The sequence below is a fragment of the Canis lupus genome, chromosome 17, assembly GCF_003254725.2.
Source record: "Canis lupus dingo isolate Sandy chromosome 17, ASM325472v2, whole genome shotgun sequence".
NCBI classification, from domain to species: domain Eukaryota; kingdom Metazoa; phylum Chordata; class Mammalia; order Carnivora; family Canidae; genus Canis; species Canis lupus.
Window position 1 is genome coordinate 6161479 of NC_064259.1, and position 21285 is coordinate 6182763.

General features: G+C 41.0%; 1 protein-coding gene across 6 annotated transcripts in view; it reads right to left on the reverse strand.

Moving 5' to 3' along the window:
- Positions 1-21285, reverse strand: part of MBOAT2 (membrane bound O-acyltransferase domain containing 2) — a 123456-nt gene that overhangs the window by 70491 nt on the left and 31680 nt on the right. The gene's annotated exons all lie outside the window — the stretch shown is intronic.

Sequence of the window (21285 nt, forward strand, 5' to 3'; positions counted from 1 at the left end):
GGCTGGGTTTCTCTGAAAATCCCCTGGGTCAAGATCTGGTCACGATCCCTGAGGGTCTTCCATTTGGGAACCCCATTTCACAGCCACTCCTAGCAGAGGGTGTCAACATGGGAGCTGGTCTAGAACCACCAGAGGAAGAGCAGGGACCAGCTGCCTCTGCTCTGGATGATCTCAAGCACTGGTTCAGGAAGCAAATAGGTATATGACAACAGAGGAAGGAGCCTTCAGGAAGCAGCAAGGAAAAACATGTACCCTCAAGTGCACCAGTATCAGCTTTTAATTTTCTTCATAACTCACAGTGATGCTGGTCTTAACTGCGGGAATGAGGTTCAGGCTGGCAACAGTCTAATACTTCTGCCCTGGCAAAATGGGGCATAAAAGGCTAAGAGTAAGAAGCTATTTATGGGATTTAAAGACTCAAGCAGAATCTCCATTTCTTTCTTATGAAATATATTCTCGGAGATGATTAAGGAAAATGTCTTAAAAATCCAAATAAAAGAAAAAAATCCATTTGACATTAGGAACTTGTAAAAAAAAAAACACACAAAACAACAACAAAATCACTGTTTCAGGGGTCTCAATTATGAACAAATCACACTATCTACATGTAGATGCTGCCATAGTTCCATAGAGATATCTCTGCCTAAAGACACAGACAACTATGTGCTTTTTCTTGCATTACAAGGAGAAACACAGTTGAACATTGTTGTACTTTGTCTAAGAGACCATTGTTCTTTGAAACAGACTCACTACAAGCAAATTGTCATTCCAACAGGTTCCAAGCACTTTTTCCCTACTAAAAGGTCCTAACAATACTTTCTTAAGCAAAAAGGAAATACATCGGGAAAATGGATATTTTCTATATAAATACTACTCACATCTGCAAAGCTTCTTACAGTTTAAAAACTTCCTTTCAAATATCCTTGAATTCACCAAAAATTTATAAAGCATCTACTATGGGCAGGGCATAGGAAACTGAAGAATATGCAAGTCCCGTGCTAGCCCTGGGTAACTCTAGAATCTAATGAAAAAAGCAAATAGGTACACAAGGAACCTCAACTCAATTATTAAAACATCTTTTTAGAGGTTATATGAGAAAGTGTTTTTAAAAACAGGGCACCAGGGCGCCTGGGTGGCTCAGTGGGTTAAGCATCTACCTTCAGCTGAGGTCATGACCCTGGGGTGCTGGGATCGAGCCCCATGTCAGGCTCCCTGCTCAGTGGGGAGTCTGCTTCTCCCTCTGCATCTTCCCTGGCTCATGTTCTCTCTCTCTCTCTCTCTCTCTCAAGTAAATAAATATTTTAAAACAAAACAACAACAACAACAAAAAACAGGGCACCAAAGGAAAGAATATAAAGGAGTGAATGTCACAAGGCAGCTGACATGAGTTCCTAATCATAGCAGATACCCACAACCATCTGAGGAGTTTCTCCCTGTCTCCCTCCCTCCTTCTCTCTCTCCTCCCTTTCTCTTTTCATTAGTGTCCAACATAAGACAAAGTGTGATAATTATTATAGAAGCATTCTAGGGCCACTGATATACAGAATGTTCTACCTTTGTAAAACACCCATTTCAACACTGTCATCTTGCAGATAAAGAAAATGAAATCAGGTCTCACTCCAGACTCTGAATCAAATTCTTTAAGGGTAAACCCAAAAGTTGATATAAAAAACAAAAAAGAAAAAAACAACCACAGGTCTTGATAATTCTCAAGGTGTAAGAACAAATAGTGTTGGAAAATTAGGGAAAGGTTGTTTTAAATAAATGACAAAAAAAGAAAGAAAGAAAGAAAGCCCACCACCACCACCAAACAAACAAACAAACAAAAATAATGTGAAAGAACCACTGAGAAATGAAAATGCAAATGAGCACAATGGGGAATCCCAGGAGGGGGTTAGGATGAGGGGGTGGGCTTGGAAAGTGAGGGCTTTGCACGTCAGGTCAGGCTGAGGTGTTGACAGTTGAGGTGTTGACAGTTGAGCCCGTAAGTACTGAAAAACCACCAGAAGTTTTTATTTTTTATTTATTTATTTATTTTTAATTTTTATTTATTTATGATAGTCACACAACAGAGAGAGAGAGAGAGAGAGGCAGAGACACAGGCAGAGGGAGAAGCAGACTCCATGCACCGGGAGCCCGACGTGGGATTCGATCCTGGGTCTCCAGGATCGCGCCCTGGGCCAAAGGCAGGCGCCAAACAGCTGCGCTACCCAGGGATCCCACCACCAGAAGTTTTTAAAATAAAAAAGTGATGTGGTCCACCCTCTGCTTCTGCAAAGGCAGGAGCAGAACAGACAAGAGGGTGCTATATCAGCCCCCCTGAGAAAAGAGCCTGCAGTTGCAGGGGCACAGAGAAGAGAGAATCAATTCAAAGGATGCTCAGGCCAGTAGACTGTCAGGTATGATCACGAGATGAGGGGATGAGGGAATGTGAAGGGCAACAGGTCATTAATAAATGGTAGCATGGTAAGAAAGGACAAGGTGGGGGAAATGTCCAGAGCAGAAAGCCACATTTTATAGATAAGGAAAGTAAGTCTTAATGCTTAGGTGACCTAAAATAATACAGCTTAAGAATAATTCATAAATTATCCACTAATGGCCAGAATAACTGCAGGAGATTACAAAGATGCATGAGATGTGGTCCTGTCCCAAAAGAACCAAAAGAGTGAGTCATAGACACAGAACCAGAGTACAGTTTAAGCGCTAAGGCTCAGACCCAGGAAGTCAGAGGAGGAGCACACCATCCCCCGGACCTAGGGAAGCATCCCCAAGGCATAGCCAGTGTTTGAGCTTTGTGTCTAGGCCTGGGAGGATAAGGAATTGGTCAGACAAAGCCATGAACTCCAGGAATAGGGAGCAGCAGAATTCGTATTCAGAAAAGAAGCTATAGGTCATCCAGACACAGAAGTCCACACTACTACCTTACATAGAAAAAACTAGAACAAATACATACCCTAACATTCAAATAACAGTTTAGAAAGGTCTTAAAGGCAAAATTTCGCCAAACTGAAACCCATATCTTGGTCATTCTTTCTTGGGTAGGGTAGGGCTGGGGAGGCCAATGATTACTGGAGAGGGACAGAGAGCAAGAAAGAAGGACCATGCCTACAATGTCTGGAGATCCATCACATGCTGGGTACCTGACATTGCTTATCTCGTTTACTCCCTAGGACAAGGTGCCATATCTCCATTTTACTCAACCAATTCCAGGTCACTTATAGTAACAGGTGGCACCCCAGACTCAAATCCAAGTCCGACCAGTTCTAGGCTGTTCAATGGCTTCCTCTCTACTTCCAGAGAATGTCTGAGGGTCAAACTTGATTCCTACAAGCAAGACTTTTAGGTACAATGCTATCTGCAAAATACTGTCATCCTATTTAACAAAACATCAAACTGGCCACTTCCTGTTGCTAATAAACACAATATAAAAGATCCTATGAAAAAAAAAAAGATCCTATGTGGAGTTCACGTGCATTTGTTTTGCTTTGTTACGGGTCAACCCTTTCTCCAAGCTTTCTTTTAGATGGAAAGAAATTTTGACTGAGAAACTTAATGATCTTTTTGCAAAACTGTTCTGTTGAAAATATATACATATGACATGATGTGCCTTCAAAGAACCTGCCGCCAGTAATTTGGGAGTTAAGGGGGATGGGTGGGATGGTAGGCACATAGAGGAAGGGAGAAAGAAGACTGGGAAACCTTAAGCTAATTTAAGACTTACTGGTAAAATACTTCATTTTATACAAAAGAAGCCTTTTTTTGAAAAGTTGCACAAAAAAGTCCTTATAAAAGCAACAGATGTAGACATATCAGAGGATGCTCTTTAAGGAGCATTTTTTACATGAGCTGGTAAGAGAAGTATTTTCTTCAACACCAAATGACGTGGCTTGATCTCACAATTAAGTTAGTTGTCTCAGGACTCAGGTTAAGAGCCAACTACTCAATAATTTATGACACTCCAAAGTAATAGCAACAGATTAACTATTTTTTAAGGACATTCAAAGAAATGCAGATGCTAAATATCCAAAAATAAACTTGTAAGCGCATTTAGGGAGAAAAGGGCCCAAGAGAATGACATAGGAGGCTCAGAATTCACCTCTGCCCAAGGACACACCACAACTCAGAATCCACGGCTATGGAAAGATTTAAGCATGGGAAGTGTTGGTAACTAACACTTGATGGTAACTAACTTCTTGATCATTTCACAATATGCCATATACCAAGTCATTATGTTGTATACCTTACACTTATATCTCAATAAAACTGGGAGGAAAAGTATTGAGGTAGTTTAATAGCTATTTCAAAGATATAGACATTATGAAAGAAAAGACTAGTAGATCTTACCATATAAAGATTTTTAAATTATGTACGGCAAAACGTAAAAAAGTGTAAAAGGAAAAGTGGGAAAATATTTGCAGAACATATGATTTTAAAAAATGAGTCATTTACTTAACATACAAAGAACTTTTACATATCCACAAGAAAACTGAACTATTGAATAGAAAATTAAGCAAAAAGCATGAACACTTACAAATGTCAGTATCTAATAAAGATCTAAAAAATCGTTTCTCTCAGTCCCAAGTAAAGCCCTGCAGATACGCTGTCAGGGAGGCACGAAGCCTGGGCTGAGGGGCGGGGGAGGCTGGTGCTCTTCACTGCTGGCATCCTGTGTAACTTGGTGAGGCTCTCCAGAGGAAGTTTGACAACGATCATCAAAACTTAAGCTGTACTACTTTTGACTCCGAAATTCAACGTCCACAACACGATCCCAGATCAAGTGGCACAAACACACCATGGGTTGTTTATACAAGAGGGTTCACTGTAGCACTAATGTTTACAACAGACATGAACAGTGCCCGTCACCAGGACGCTATTAAATAGATGGTGCATCTCCCATCAGTAGAAAGAAAGCTCTACAATTAATGTAACTAGGGTAAAGGACTCCTCTTCAGGAAAAACTGAAGTCACTCCATTTCCTAAGCTCTGTGCTGACACTTGCCTGCATTTTTACTGTGGCCCAGGTGTGAGGATGCACCTCTCAGGTCTCCACCTGACCAATGGTTGCTTGCTAAGCCCTTGACACCTGTCACCAGGGCCCACCAAGGCCCCATTTCCAGGGGCCTCCCAGTCAGTGGATGAGGGAGGAAAAGAAGTCAGGCCCATTTCTAGGACACAGGAGACTGGCTTTGCGGACCCCCCTCTGCACGACTCAGACCCGCAGGCGGCTGGCTCTCCCACCTCTTCAGGCCCTTCCAGCATTCCATCCAAGCACTGCACCAGGTAGATCTCATCTAACTGCTCCCCGGCATCTACTCTTCGAGGACCCAAACTAACACAATCATTCCAAGCCCTTTAAAATTACCTACGTAATTCTCTCTCTCTTTTTTTTTAAAGATTTATTTATTTATTTATGTTGGACATAGAGAGAGAGAGAGGGAGGCAGAGACACAGGAGGAGGGAGAAGCAGGCTCCACGCCGGGAGCCCGACATGGGACTCGATCCCGGGACTCCAGGATCGCGCCCTGGACCAAAGGCAGGCGCTAAACCGCTGAGCCACCCAGGGATCCCTAAAATTACCTACGTAATTCTCATACAAACCCTCTAAGATGTGCTCTACTCTTTTTTTAGAGATGAAGAAACCAATGTACTGCCTCCTACACTTAAAACAAATTCCAGATGAATTATCCATACTCAACCGTGGTGGTCATTAATGCTCTTCACCCACAGCTGCTTCTCCTTTCTTTCTGGGCAGAGGGAAGAATGAATTTCCTGACTCCCTGTCATCACGAGCCACGGCCAGTGAGCTGTGAGCAGAGTGATGTGTGTCACCTCTTAATTACTAGAGCAAGAAGCTCCAGAGTTGTCTTTCCATCTGCAATGTTCCAGAAACTGAACAAAGCCCTCCTGCCAACTGGTAATTAGACAAGTAGCAAGACAGACCTTTGTTGTTCTAAGCCTGTGAGATTTAGAGATGGTTGTCACCACAGCATAATCTACTTTATCCTGACTTGCTATGATAACTAAAACTATGTATGTCCTAGACAAGAATGTAAGAGATTATATAAGCTTATTATGTAATATAAACAACAATAAATGTTAATTTTACATAATAAACAAATGTGCTACACAAAAGTCAAAACCTTCTAAACAAAAGAACATTAAAATAATAAATAACAATCTGGAAGAAAAAATACATACATGAGATATATAACAAAGGGTTTTAATATTCAAAATTCAGAAAGAACTGAAAGTCAATAGGAAAAACATAATTTAAAAAATGCTAAGGGGCGCCTGGGTGGCTCAGTTATCTGCCCTCAGCTCAGGTCATGATCCCAGGGTCCTGGGATAGAGCCCTGCACTGGGTGCCCTGCACTCAGAGTCTGCGTCTCCCTCTCCCTCTGCCCCACCCTCTGCTCCTGCTCTCTCTCACATACGCGTGCTCCCTCTCAAAATAAACAAATAAAACCTTTTTTAAAAAATGGGAAAAGAGGGGTGTCTGGGTGCCTCAGTTAGCTGAGCGTCTAACTCTTGATTTTAGCTCAGGTCATGATCTCAAGGTCGTGGGATCAAGCCCAGAGTCAGGCTCTGGGCTCAAACTCAGAGTCTCCTTGTCCTTCTCCTTCTGTTTCCTCTCCTCTTCTCTCTCTCTCTCTCCCTCCCTCCCTCCAAAATAAAGAAAATCTTTTTTAAAAAGGGAAAAGAAATAATTCTCAGAAAGAAACTAAAAATTAAATTGGATTTTTAAAATGTGGTTAAAAGAATTGCAGAGATCTGTATGTTTTGATGTGCAAGATCACCAAGATGTTCTCGCGAGGGAGAAGCACAAGCTGCAGAACGTGAGAAAGATCCAAACTACATATACGGTCATTCCTTACACACACGTGTGCTGTACTGATTACGAACCGACGACGCACCCACGGTGTGCTAGACATCAGCATGGCGTCCACAACATCTATTCGTGAGTGCTACACTTCCCTAAGTGTAAGTGCTCAACAAACAGCAGGTATGCTCCAGCCACAGGCCATGTCCATGTGACCCTGAGGACCACCCTGGGGATGCAGGTCTGAGCTGCTCACCGCACGCTGCTCTGCTTCCCTATGCACATGCACAGAGCCAGGCATCGACGGTCAGACCTGTCACCCCTAAGAAGGAGGTAATGGAGAAGAAATGGACTTGAAACACCCCAGTATTTCCAATACCAATGTACAGTGAAGCCCCCTCTGCAAACCCCTTTCTGATTCTATTCCCTCCATTTCTCCCGCCAAGAATAACTACCAGCCTTCAGATGGAGCACTCTCACAAGTATCTTCATACTTCTACCACGATTTACATATTGTGTTGCTACAAATGTTTTAAAAATTTTTTTAAAGATTTTATTTATTTATTTGAGAGAGAGCCTGAGCGGGGGCGGGGAGCAGAGGGAGAGGGAGAAGCAGACTCCCCGCTGAGCAGGGAGCCCCATGCAGGACTCGATCCCAGGACCCTAAGATCATGACCTGAGCTGAAGGCTTCACCGACTGAGCTACCCAGACACTCAAAGGATCTGCATCTTTCTTACACTTAAGATTACACTCCAAAATTCTAGTTCCACTGCCCCATATTCTTGACGATCCTTGCTACTGTCAGATTTGTAATTTTTGCCAAGCCAATCGATGTAAAATGTGTTTTGTTTTGGAGTACGGTTGACACACAGTGTTACAGCAGTTTCAGGTGTGCAACACTGATGTCACTGTTCCACAAGCTTACACACTATGCTCTATGCACCAGTGCAGCTACCCTCTCCTCCCAGACAGTGCCGTGTCTGTTATCCCTGGGGCTTATCCATTCCATGCCTGGAAGCCTGTTCCTCCCACGCCCCCTCGCCCACTCTGCCCACCCCCCACCATTTTTAGCCTTTGTTTCCTGCACTACACATACAACTGTATTTATTTCATGAATACATGGACACATATCCATCTACTTTGGGAGTTAGTTTTTTAAAAAGAAGCAGAAAACAGTTTGAGTGTGATCTTATCACTGAATGAAATCAAACCCAGGATTCTGAATTTTCTACATTTAAGGTGTTAAAACACTTCTGTGTCTATTACTACTTAAATCAAATATCTTAACCCAGCACTAACGTTTTCTGATGCTGTATAATAAACGTTACCACGATTCACAAAACCTAAGTTACCCTCACAATATTCATGGAAGATCAATGTTATCTTCACTTTAAAAGAAACAGCAAGCAGGGAAGATTTGGGATCCAGACCTTGTGGCTCTGTCTTAGGCTTTTTTCTTTTAGTTCCAAAGTTGAACCTGATCCTACCATTTTCTCATTTTTACCACGGGTGCCTACACTTTAACGTGTAACTAAGAAAATGCTATGCTTCAAATTTCCTCCCTTTCTTGGAACAGGAGGAGGGGATTCTGGAGGTGTTCAAAATGCATCAAGTTATACACCTATCACTGTGCAATTTTCTGAACTGTCAATTTTCTGTGCTGTCAAATAGGAGCTCACCAGCTACACGTGAGCACTTACACGTGGCTACTAGAAATCGAGATATCAAAAACACACCAGACTTCAATGACATAGTATGAAAAAGAAATGTAAAATGCCTCATTAAAAATTATATTACATATTGAAATATTTTAAACATACTAAATAAAATATGAGCATTAATTTCACCTATTCCTTTTCACCTTCTCAATGTGTCTACTAGAAAATTTAAAGTTATATGTATAGTTAACATCTGTGTATCACATTGTATTTTTATTGGACAGCCACTGGCAAATTTGATATATTTTATTTTTTATTTAAATTCCTTAATATATAGCATCACATTAATTTCAAGTGTACAATATGATGATTCATCAATTCTATAGATTACTCAGTGCTCATCATGGTAAATGCACTCCTAATCCCCATCATCTGTATCACCCACCTTCCCTCTGGTAACCACCAGTTTGTTAGTGGTGGTCAAGAGTCAACAGTCAAGAGTCTGCTTTTTGGTTTGTCTTTTTCTTTGTTCATTTGTTTAGTTTCTTCAATTCCACATATGAGTGAAATCATATGCTATTTATCTTTCTCTGACTTATCTCACTTACCATTATGCCTTCTATGCCCCTGTTGAAATGGCAAGATTTCATTCTTTCTTATGGTTGAGTAATATTCCACACACATCTTCTTTACTCTTTTGTCAATCGATGGACACCTGGGCTGCTTCCATAGGTTTGGCAGCAATATACATGGGAGCACATATATCTTTTCAAATTAGTATTTTTGTATTCTTTGGCTAAATACCCAGTGGTTTGATTACTGGACTGTAGTATAGTTCTATCTTTAACTTTCTGAGGAACCCCCATACTGTTTTCCAGAGGGGCTGCACCAGTTTGCATTCCCACCAACAGTGCAAGAAGGTTCCCCTCTTTCTCCACATCCTCACCAACATTTGTTTCTGATACACTTTATTTTAAAAGCTTAAAAATGTTCCTCCTCCTATGAAAAAATGTGTACTTAAACTGCCACACGTGCCCAACAACACTTTGTCAATGATCACTACATCAGAACTAAGCACTCTATAGGCCAACAATTGACTTATTTTAGAGTAGAAACAGAATTTTTTTAAAAACTTAAGTTTAGAGTAAAAAAATATAAATCTCAAGGCAATTCAAATGTAAAACTCGAGGAGTACGATCCTCAACATATTAACAAGAGTGGCCCAAACTAATATTCGATAAAGGAGGAAAGACTATCCATTGGAAGAAAGACAGTCTCTTCAATAAATGGTGCTGGGAAAATTGGACATCCACATGCAGAAGAATGAAACTAGACCACTCTCTTTCACCATACACAAAGATAAACTCAAAATGGATGAAAGATCTAAATGTGAGACAAGATTCCATCAAAATCCTAGAGAAGAACACAGGCAACACCCTTTTTGAACTCGGCCATAGTAACTTCTTGCAAGATACATCCATGAAGGCAAAAGAAACAAAAGCAAAAATGAACTATTGGGACTTCATCAAGATAAGAAGCTTTTGCACAGCAAAGGATACAGTCAACAAAACTCAAAGACAACCTACAGAATGGGAGAAGATATTTGCAAATGACATATCAGATAAAGGGCTAGTTTCCAAGATCTATAAAGAACTTATTAAACTCAACACCAAAGAAACAAATAATCCAATCATGAAATGGGCAAAAGACATGAACAGAAATCTCACAGAGGAAGACATAGACATGGCCAACATGCATATGAGAAAATGCTCTGCATCACTTGCCATCAGGGAAATACAAATCAAAACCACAATGAGATACCACCTCACACCAGTGAGAATGGGGAAAATTAACAAGGCAGGAAACAACAAATGTTGGAGAGGATGCGGAGAAAAGGGAACCCTCTTACACTGTTGGTGGGAATGTGAACTGGTGCAGCCACTCTGGAAAACTGTGTGGAGGTTCCTCAAACAGTTAAAAATATACCTGCCCTACGACCCAGCAATTGCACTGTTGGGGATTTACCCCAAAGATACAAATGCAATGAAACGCCGGGACACCTGCACCCCGATGTTTCTAGCAGCAATGGCCACGATAGCCAAACTGTGGAAGGAGCCTCGGTGTCCAACGAAAGATGAATGGATAAAGAAGATGTGGTTTATGTATACAATGGAATATTACTCAGCTATTAGAAATGACAAATACCCACCATTTGCTTCAATGTGGATGGAACTGGAGGGTATTATGCTGAGTGAAGTAAGTCAGTCGGAGAAGGACAAACATTATATGTTCTCATTCATTTGGGGAATATAAATAATAGTGAAAGGGAAAATAAGGGAAGGGAGAAGAAATGTGTGGGAAATATCAGAAAGGGAGACAGAACGTAAAGACTGCTAACTCTGGGAAACGAACTAGGGGTGGTGGAAGGGGAGAAGGGCGGGGGGTGGGAGTGAATGGGTGACGGGCACTGGGTGTTATTCTGTATGTTAGTAAATTGAACACCAATAAAAAAAAAAAATGAAAAAAAAAAAAGAAAATAAAGAATGGCACTTAAAAAAAAAAAAAAAAAAAAAAAAAAAAAAAAACCAAGAGTGGCCCAAAGTATCAATTGCTACCTCAATATCCCTTATCAAAGGAATACAAAAATGTTTTTATGTTCTCTTCTATAGTATAAGTGGCTTTTAGATAGTACATTTACATTCTCAGTCTGTGTCTTCCAAGGTAAACAGCCAGGCTTTGGGAGACCTCCCACTGGTGCGGTGGGGAGTGGGCACACAGCCTGGGGCCAAGAAACAAAGGGTTCTCAAGGCCCCACAGACAAAACAAACATTAGTGTCATTGGCCCTATGCTCAAATCTACCTGTGTTAAGTCCAGCTGTGTAATCATCACCCAGAGAGCCAGTTAGAGATGGATTCTTGGATACTGGCCCCAGAATTTTTATTCCCCCAGCCTAAACCAGGACCTGAATTTTTTTTTTTAATTCCCTAGGCAAAACTTGTGTGCAGCTATTTGTGGGAAATATGTCCTCATCAACCAATCTCAAATCCAAGTAGACAGGATGGGCCGCACAGGCAAGACAAAAAAAAAAAAAAAAAAAACCAACCAAACAAAAAAACACTTTTTAAATCTTTAGGAAATAATACAAATGAAATCCATATAAGATACGATTAGATACCCACCAGATTTGCCAAAATTTTAAAGTCTGACAACACCAAGCATAGACTGCAGTGTGGACAGTGAGATCTCATACAATGCTAACACAACTACTTTGGAAAACAACTATATTCTCTTACAGGACTGAAACTATTCATACCCTATGACTCAGCCACTTCACTACTTAAGAGGTATAGAATGGGGACCAGGAGACATGTGCAAGGATATTCAAAACAGCATGGCTCCCAAGCCAAATGCTAGAAAAACTCAAAGCCCATTAGGGGTGCCTGGGTGGCTCATCTGTTGAGCATCCGACTCTTGACTTCATCTCAGGTCATGATCTCATGGTCATGAGATCCAGCCTCAAGTCAGGCTCCATGCTGGGCGTGGAGAGTAAGATTCTTTTCTCTCCCTTCCCCTCTACTTCTCCCCCTCCGCTTGTGCTCGCTCTCACTATTAAAAAAAAAAAAAAAAAAAAAAAAAAAAACAGTAAAATGGCTAAATATATTGTGGTATATTCATACAATAGGAGACTACACAGAACAATGAAAATGAAAGAATCAGACTTTTTCACAACATATGGATTAAATTCAACACACAATGCTGTGCAAAAGAAACCACACATCTCTTGATCTCATTCAGAGGTATACAAAAACCATAAAAAAATGCATTCATAAATAGTTCCAAAACACAAGCAACAACCCCCATGGGTGGGGGATGGCTGCATGAGTGGTAAAGCTACGAAGAAGAGCATGAAGTGATCATCCTGAAGCCACTACAGTGATAAAACTATGGAGGAAGGGATCAGGTTATAATGAGGAACACACAGGGTGGTCATATTCTATTTCTTTCCCACGGTGGTTACAGAGATACTCACTTTTTCATTTTCTGTTCAACTTTATGTGTGAGCTATGGTGACATTCAGTGCTGTCATAAACAGACCCACAAAAATATATAATGGCTCCAACAAGACTGGCTGTGAGGCAGGTGTTCCTGGCTGTGGGCAGCCCTCCTAGGTGGGTGATTCCAGGGGTCCTGGCTCCCTCCGTTCTGTGAGGTCATTATCCAGAACCTCATCACAGCCATGGGAAGGGAAACAGGAGAGCGTGGACAAGGCCAACTTACTTCTAAAGAGCTCCTGCCGGGAAATGGGACACAGATGGCTGTGGGCAGAGCTGGTGGTGGAGGCCCCCCACCGCAGCCACACTGCAAGGCCGCCTGGGCCATAGGGTCGGGCTGTGTGCCAGGACAGGGGAAACACTGACTCCTGCTCAGCAGGCTCCACCACACTTTGTCGTGTTTCATACACTTGCCTACACTGGGGCATTACATTTCACAATTAAAGAAGTAAAATGAAAAACTACAGCTATATCTGTCCAAGTGAGTCTGCCCCAAGAAAGAAATTCAAAATGTCCTTTTACATATGCAATTAAATTAGGAAGGCAAGGCATGAAATTGAGAGCAGTAAATTGTTATGTGTATATCTGTACCTCAAGGTTATTATGGATGTTTAAACCCATAGAAATCTTAAAATTACAAGTGTCCTAAAAGACCAGCCAGTCCTACCCTCAGGCCATATAGTGTTTCCTATAGTGTATAGGGTCAGTCATCCATCTTCGGACTTTCAGAGACAGGACACTCACTGCTTCACAAGCCAGTTTGTTCCACGTCGGAAACTACTAACTTTTCAAAAGTTCTTCCTGACCGAGACCCAAACTCTTCATCTGAGAAGTCCTCCTTGCATGCTGGTCTCTGTCCCGACCTGGGCCAAGGCGAGCACCCTCTGTGGCCCCCCCAGGACCTCCACACACTCAGTGTGCGTGCCTATTGTGTGTGCTTCTCCATGTCCGTCTCTACGCTCCTCCAGGGGGCACAGAATCTGGTACACAGTAAACAAACTTTTGTTTGAAAGAATTGGCCTATTTCGTGTCTTCTAGAAAGACATAAAATAAGCCTCATTAGCTTTCCACAAGGATAACCCCTTTGAAGACGCACAAACTCCTTTCCACAATAAGCCACGGGAACTCAACAAATGCTATTTGCAGAACAGCTTTCCAGTCTTTTTACCAACTTTGTCCAAATCATTTAGACACTACTCAAATAGAGAAAAACAGGTATTTCTCTGATTCTGGTATGACAATTTCTGAATCCTACGACACCAATACACAGCTTTCTTAAAGTCACAAACTGATGCTTTAACTAAATTTTAGAAAACAGAATACTGCTTAGGAATTTATTACCTACTCTAACACCTACCAGAGATGTTACAAATCATTAAAAATAATTCTAAATACAAAGTTCTAAGGATTAACTAAAGACTAAACAATGGGAACCCCTTGTGAGCATGTTCAGTATCATTGTGGAGAACCAAGAGGGCCTCTAACTGTAACAATGTTCACGGTTGTGATTTTTTTAAATAAAATTCCAAATGTTTATAAACAAAAAAAAAAGTTCTAAGGAAATATAAGTGGAGGAAAAAAAATTAAAGAAACAAAGTTTAGCTTAGAATGATATTTTCTTTGGAGAACAGGTTAAAAAGAGAGTTCAGTCTTCATTTTAAATGGTTCCATTCTCAGAGTGGGGAAATAGAACTTTCTATGCACTCTCAACACTAATGGCTTTTAAATGTTCAAATTAAAGTCAATAATTATATAATATCTCAATAGTACTGACATATACAACATCTCAAAACAAATTTCAATAGATTTCTCCTTTTCTTTATAAAACTTAGCTAATAATCTTATTAGTCCTAAATATTAAATACCATTCCTGTTCATAAATTATTGTTCTCAGACCGAAAAGCTATTACATAAACCCAGTTTTCCAAACTGTAACTGAAATAGTCTACCAGAAAACATAATAAAATTTGATGCCTTCTGGTGTAGCAGGTGAACATCAGGTCCAGCGTCACTTAGCAAAATATATCATGACTATACAAATAAGAAGAGGGAAGAGTTCAATATAGACTAAGGAGCAAAGCATTAGACTCACTAATTTAAAACCCCTCAAATTTTCTAATGATTGGGGGAATGTGAACAAGAAAAAAAATAACTTCCCAACAAAAGCTTTTTGCTTAGGGTTTAAATGTCACTCCGAATACACCAATATAGGGATGCCAGGGCAGCTCAGACAGTAAAGCATCCATCTTTGGCTCAGATCATGATCTCAGGGTCCTGGGATCAAGCCCCACATCAGGATCCCTGCTCAGCGGGGAGTCTGCTTCTCCCTCTCCCTCTGCTCCTCCCCCTGCTTGTGATTTCTCTCTCTCAAATACATAAAATCTTTAAAAAAAATTTTTTTTTAATGAACATACCAATATAATTCCCGTTTGTAATAAGGTTGGTTTTAATTCCTTGGGTGTTCTGAAAAGCTAAGCAGAGCATTAGAACCAAAACAGAATGAGGGTAGGAAGATAATAAGGCAAAACAGAATGAAGCAGCATAACAGGCTTTGGAGTCCAACTGCTGTTAACTTGTTTAATATCTCTTAACTTCAACTTAGAAGCCAACATCTTCATACAGACAAATAACCACCAGCTAGAAGATGGAATGGAAGGGAAAAACCTACATACAACAGCAACTAGAAATATTAACTAAAAATAATCTTGAAAGAAATGGACAATACTAATGAAGTAAATTTTAAAATGCTATGTACAGGATGAAATCCGAAAACTACCTGACTACAAAGAGTAGCCAATCTTGGATAGGAAGACTTCAGTAGTATAAAAGATGTTAACTGCTCCCTACATCAATCATTACATTTAAGTCCAGCACAATAAATATGTCAATAAGCTTTTTAGAAAAAAAAAAAATTGATCTTAATATATAGAATTTAGTAAAACAGCCAGGAAATTTACAGTGAGAAAAGACTTCCCATATTGAAGAATAAAGCAAATTTAAAAACTAGAATGAGGACCAGATGAAGAGAAAGATCAATCAAACAGAACTGGAAGTCCAGAGATAGATTCCAACGCATCAAGGGCAGGTAGAATATGGTAAAGGTAACATTTTAAAGACGTTCTGGGGCAAAACAAATTTAAAAAATTAAAAGCAATTCCATTACATAAATATAAAAAATTCCAAGTTGCCAAGCACTATAAGCAAAGTAAAAAGATAAACAACAAACCTGAAAGGAATAGTTAGAAACCATATCATAAAAAGCTACTTTGCTCAATATATATAAAGCTCCTACAAATCAATAGTTAAAAAAGTAACAGGGGCACCTGGCTGGCTCTGTTGGTGGAGCCTGCAACTCCTGATCTTGGGGTTGTAAGTTCAAGCCCCACGTTGGGTATAGAGATTACTTAAAAATAAAATCTCTAAAAAAAAAAAGTAATAAAATAGTAGAAAAATTGGCAGATATATGTATCGTCAGTTCTCATTCATATTTTTTAAGAAGTGCCCAAACTCTATAATAAATGGAAATTACGATCAGAATAAAGTAACACTTCACCTATCTAATTGAGTAAAATAAACTTCAAAAGCCCTCTATACTGTCAAGTGCAAAAGGAAACAGGAACTGTAAGACACTGCTGGTGGCAGTGCGTATTAACAGAATGCTGGTGGAGAGCAATTTGGCAATGTGGGAGAGTATGTATTTAATATTATGTATATGCACGGCAACATTCTATAAAGGGAAAAACTGGCAAAGACAGAGACTAGTTTAAGTATGGTACATTAAGTCAATGAAATGCTAAACAACCATCAAAAAGAATGAGGCAACCCCGTAAGTACTAAGATGAAATGATCTAGATTTCCTGTAACAGCAGACCTTTCTCCTTGCCAAGAAAACACTGATTTGGTTCAGTTACCAGGGAGCCGCCTGCTTTGAGAAAAGCTAGACCCTTCCCTAGTGCCAGGGGGTGAACAGTGACTGGTCTCGGACAATCCCCGCCAACAACCAGTTCAGGGCATGCAGTGTGCTGCTGCTGTGCTGGTGCGTAAGGAATGAAGCTGAGGACGGTCGAGAAAGGCTTCCTCACATGTACAAATGGACACAACACCCATATACGGGGCTTGTCCCCCTGACTTTGGGATTTACGTGAGACCCACTGAATGGGAAAGGTGCCTGAGAGTCAGGCGGGGCACAGCCTAAGAGAAATAAATAGGGAAGCAGAAGAAAAAGACCAAAGAAGCAGGCCTTGATGACAGCATTAAGCTGCTGAGCTCACTGATTCTGGAAGTGTGCTATCCCTGGATTTCCACAAGGTCACAGACATCCCCTTGGAGACAACTCTCAAAGGATCCCCCAGAAACTGGTAACAGTGGTTGCCTTTCAGGGTAGGGGGAAAGGGTAAAGGGAGACTTTTCATCATATATTTCTGTCTACTTTTTAAATTTTATTTTACACCTTGGGTGTTTATAATCTACCCCCAAATAATTAAATTTTTTAAAGTGATAACTGCTTGTGGGGTGCACCTGCGTGGCACAGTTGGTTGAGCGTCCGATTCTTGGTTTCAGCTCGGGTCATGATCTCAGGGTTATGAGATCGAGTCTAACTCTGTGCTGCGTGCAGAATCTGCTTGAGATTCTCTCTCCCTCTGCCCTTCCCGCTCATGCTCTACTCTCTCTCTAATAAATCTTTTTTTAAAAAAAGTGATATATGCTTGTTTTCAAATTTCCAAACAAAAAACTTGAGCACCAAGATTGAGGATCACAATTACCTCATCTCCCTACACTGCCTCTGCATGGCTAGTTTCATCCCGCTAAATGTCAAGTCGTAGCAGCAGGTCTTAAAGGACATGAGCATTTTCGAATGTGATTTGGTCACTGCCATAAATGAACAACTCTTTCAACACACATAAAGTAAACTGAACCCCACCACTGTCGGAAGCAACTCTGGTAAGATAACACAAAACTCCTAATTTGAGAACTACCACCTCCCCACAAATAGTAAAATAAATTCAGACCAAAAATCTGGAAAACGAGTTTTTATAAACCACCAGAAAAACCTACAGATTCCCCAATAAGAATAACATTCTTCACAAAACTCAAATTGGACACAGAGACTGAAGTCTTTACTGTGCCCTTCCTACCTCCTCATCCTACCAAAACTACCCCCTCCCTCTTGGGGCCCCAACTTAGGTAATGGGATCACTTGCACCCAGCTCCTTGACTAGACACTGTGTACCACTCACTCACATTTTGGGGGCTTCCAAAACATGTCTTAAATCACTCCTCTATAGCACCTGTCACTTCCCGGCCTACTAGTCTGATTTCCTTTAGACTGTGAGTTTCTCAAGGCCTGGGAACAAATTCCGTTCGTCTATACATTCCCACCCACCCCCGGATGGAGTGTCAGGCTCCACGCGTGCTTCCAATTTATTGAAAGAAAAAGTGGGGGGAGGGGGGAGAAGTCATGCCTCAGAGTTTGCTTCAAATGAAGGAAAGCAGACTGTTAAGAACATAACAGCTCATATTTATCTTCCATCTTTGCAAGGGGCTTAAAGCTCTTAATATTAATTCTACCATTAGAAACTTCATAACCAGAAATTTAAAAATAAACATAGAAGCATAGAGATGAATTCTATTCACCATTCAACACTTACTGTTCAGGTTCAGCGAACCTCGCAGACACGGTACCTCCTGCACTCTCAGAATCTTCTGGCAGCAAGCAGATGTGCAAATGACCAACAGGGATGGCTGCTAAGCAGGATGGTAGGTGGGTTGAGGACTGGCACCACAAGAATACAAAGTAAAAGGACATGCACGACATGCCTCTGGGGACTATATCCTGTCTCCTGAATTATACAGCAACTGCCTGAATTATATGGCAACCCCCATGTAAACAAAACACACTGGGTTTGGCCAGCAAAGAGCCCTGCTCTACCAGGACAAGCACATACTGATAGAACAGTCTCTCCTCTTCCTTCCCAGACAATGGCATACACAACCGCAAGGCAAGAGCCAGACCTCCCATAACCTCCTACTCCGTAGTGAATTCCGCATCATTAAAAACAGCCAGACTCCCAGGGGTTTATTAACTGACAGATCCTGAAGCATATTCTCAGATCATCCACAGAAACCGAAAAGCAGTAAGCTTTTCCAACCGCACAGGGGAAAAGCAAGTGATCTCATCAAGACCTCACAGAGGTTAAAAGTACCTGTCCTCTACCTTCCAGATTAATGAGAGCTCATCTCCTTTAATCTCACTCTTAACCCATCTATATAAAACTCCTAGGAACTAATTAAGAGGAATTTATTTATATTTGCCTATGAAATTAACAGGTGCTAGATTAACTACATCCACAGCTGCTAAATTATGAAGCTCAAGTAAAGGCAATCTGCTGAAACAAATTTAATCCAGATAAAAATAAATAAACTCAACACACACACACATCCCAAAATATCACATGAGCACAGACACAAAGAAAGGGTTAGTCTGCTTATCATCCACAACACTTGTCAACTTACTCTGACATATGACTAACAAGTTGCTCATCCCTGAATAGGCTAAAGGGGGGGTAAATATAAGAACAAGGAACTACCGCCCCTTTTATTAAGAGGATTTAGAGCACGCGTGCGTGCATGTCTGTGTGTACACCTGAATATTTGTCTCTCCCACGGCCACAAATAATACTAGCAAATCAGAAGACCTGCAAAGGGAAAAAGACAAGTCTATATTAACAGTGACTGGATAAACAAATCATACGGTAGGATATACAATAGGATATACTTACCAATAATAAGGAATGAACTATTATGACACACGTGACAACATGGATAAATCTCAAAAAAAATATACTGAGAAACGTAAAAAAAGAAAAAGAAGAAGAGGACTGCGGTATGACTCTATACAAATTTCTGGGACAGAGCAAACTATTCTATAATGACTAACAGCAGTGGTTGCTTGGGGGGCAGGGCAGGGAGAAGCAAGGGGCAGATGTTACTAAGGGGCACAAGAGCCTCAGGGGTGATGGATATGAGCATTATCTTGTTGCGGTGACATGTGATGGATGGATACGTATGTCAAAACATCCAAACTTACACTTTAAATATATACAGTTTAGGGGCGCCTGGGTGGCTTAGCAGTTGATTTGGCTCAGGGTGTGATCCCAGAGTCCTGTGATCGAGTCCCAAATCAGGCTTCCTACATGGAGTCTGCTTCTCCTCTGCCTGTGCCTCTATCTCTCATGAATAAATACATAAAATCTTTAAAATACACACACACACACACACACACACACACACAGTTTATTGTGTGTCCAATTATACCTCAAAACAGCTGTTTCAGGGGCGCCTGTGGCACACTCCAGGTTGAGTGTCCAACTCTTGAATTTGACATAGGTCTTAATCTCAGGGTTGTGGGATTGAGCTCAGTGTCGGGCTCCACCCTCACCACGGAGTCGGCTTCAGACTCTCTCTCACTCTGTCCCATCCCAGCATGCACATGAGCACACTCGCTCTCTTTCTCTCAAATAAATAAATAAAATCTTCTTTTAAAAAAGTTGTTTGAAATTTTTTAAATAAAAATCAATTCACATTGACCATCGTGGGGGTTTCCATGAGAATGAGTGAGATTATTCTCGGCATGAGTGAGATCACCTTTACTTTTAGAAGGATGTCATTTCAGTTACATACCATACTTTGTGGACAAGCCACAGACAGCAATTTTGGAACAAATACAGATAGGGAACACCTACAGGCTTATATTTCCTTCCTGGTCATGACTTCCACAGTTTAAAAAGACCCATTTTAGTGAAACTTAAAATTTCTCAGAAAGAGTCTCTGTGATTCAATAAATGTCTGGTTTTCACAAAGAAGGGAGCTTAAAGACCATCCAGTCCCACTTCCTCACTTTAAAGAAGCAGACTTGAAGAAGATCCCTCCCTTGGGGAGTTCACCTCTGCTCCCTGACACCTGACTTTGTAATCTTAGTCTTGACCTCTCTGCCAGGCATCAGACTCATTTATTCATTTATTCAACTGCCCACTAAACTACCTCACCTGAATGTCTAATAATATCTAAAACTTACAATGGCCGGAAAGGGAACTCTTGATTCCCCATCACCAATGTCTCCCCCAAATTTATACATCTCAGTAAAGGCATCATCACAAGTTTAATCACTCAACTGGAAACCTACTAATCAACCCTACTACTACTCATTTCTTCTCTTCCACATTGAATCCATTCTTAAATCCTTTCAGTTCTCTCTCCAAGTTGTACCCAGCCATGCACCTGGTCTCCATCTCCACCCATGCCTCTCCCCCAGACACCCATGCAGTCACCCTATTCCCTCTCTTGCCTCTACATGTCAGCTACCACGGCAGCCAGTCATGTGACCACATCAGTCCCCAGCTTCAAAATTAGCTAGTAGATTGCTCATCATTAAAATAAACTCATAAGTCTTTACCCTGCCCCCAAAGAACCAGGCCCCCTCCATAGCCTCATCTATGACTATTTCTCTCAAGGACAGCCTTTAAACCATACTGAACTCCCAACATACCAAACTCATTTCCACCTCAAAGCCAAAGTAGCCCAACCCCACACCTGGAATGCAGAAAACGGGTAGTTCACCATTCACATCTAAACTCAAGGAGTGCCTGGGTACCTGAGTCATTGAGCATCTGACTTGGGTTCAAGTCGTGATCTCAGGGTCCTGAGGTTGAGACCGGCCTGGAGCACCTCCTCAGGGCCCCAAGCTCAGTGGGGAA